The following is a 1246-nucleotide window of genomic DNA, read 5'->3' as shown; positions in this document are numbered from 1 at the left end:
AAAAATCCGACAGAGAACCCAAAAATGTAATAATATACAGGGTATTCCATTTAAAAGAAGCGAGTAAGTACCTACTTCCGGTATAACCGGAAGTGATACCGCCTTGAGAATATTTTAGATGAGTTAGCCCCAACATCATAGTATTGACAGTTTTAGAACTCTGGTAGTTTCTGTTGGCCAATACTTCTAGTGTAAGCTCCGAAAGACGGACCCTGTATAGATGTCGATGGATGGTGTCGAGGTCAACGGGCCGAGGACGGATGACAGACAGTGGATCTGAAGTTAAGAATATAGACCATGATGACAAAGCTATATTAAAGTGTTTTAATTAATAATATAATAACTACGATCCACACAACAAAACATAACATGGCGCAGTCGTGAGTTTGTTTATGTGTTAATAACAACATAGATAAGAACCTACAAGAATTTACAAGAATTTGCGACAACAGGGGTGTACCAACAATGCAAACGCCGGGAAATGTGGCTGAGAACTGGAAGATTTGGCGGTGCAGGTTCGAAAATTATTTGGTAGCCACCGAAAAAAATAAAAAGGAGGAAGCAGTTCTTCGCCTTCCGTCTGATATCAAAAGTGCTCCCGAAATATTTCAGGACAGATTTTAAAACATTTTTTGTAACATCGACGGTACTGACGTTTATCGATGACATTATTGTGTGAGGACGGAACAAGACAGAACACGACCAACGACTAAGACGAGTTTTAGAGAGAGCAAAGCTAAATAATATCAAATTTAATTTAGATAAATGTCGTTTTGGACAGTCAGAGATTAAATATATGGGCCACATTATAACAAATAAAATAATTGCACCAGGTTCTTCAAAAATTAGCGCTATTTATCATCTACCAAAAGAACATGTCGTGTACATAAAAACTTTTTTCTGACAATGTCAAAATCTTACTGGTTTTTATTTTTAGGTTTTGTTGTATTCGATTCGCTCTCTTTTCTCTCTCTATTCATCCGTCTCATATACTCGCATCTCTGACATTCTCCCACCTAAGAAACATTGATGACAAAAATGTTTCTTAACACTAAAAAAATTAAGTTTGTAATACTAAACAGAGCTAATATGGGAAGTACATGAAACTAACTATAGAACAAGCTCTATTCTAAATAGAGACTTGGAATCTTACTAATACGTCCACATCGAGTCGTTTTTTCGACTTCAATACCGACATCTTCAATCTCAGGTTCACGACTCTTCTGTGAAAGCTGCATCTGTGGGG

The sequence above is a fragment of the Dendroctonus ponderosae genome, unplaced genomic scaffold (assembly GCF_020466585.1).
Source record: "Dendroctonus ponderosae isolate FM_Combo_2020 unplaced genomic scaffold, Dpon_F_20191213v2 Dpon_F_20191213_1, whole genome shotgun sequence".
Classification (NCBI taxonomy): Eukaryota; Metazoa; Arthropoda; class Insecta; order Coleoptera; family Curculionidae; genus Dendroctonus; species Dendroctonus ponderosae.
This window is presented reverse-complemented; position numbering follows the sequence as displayed.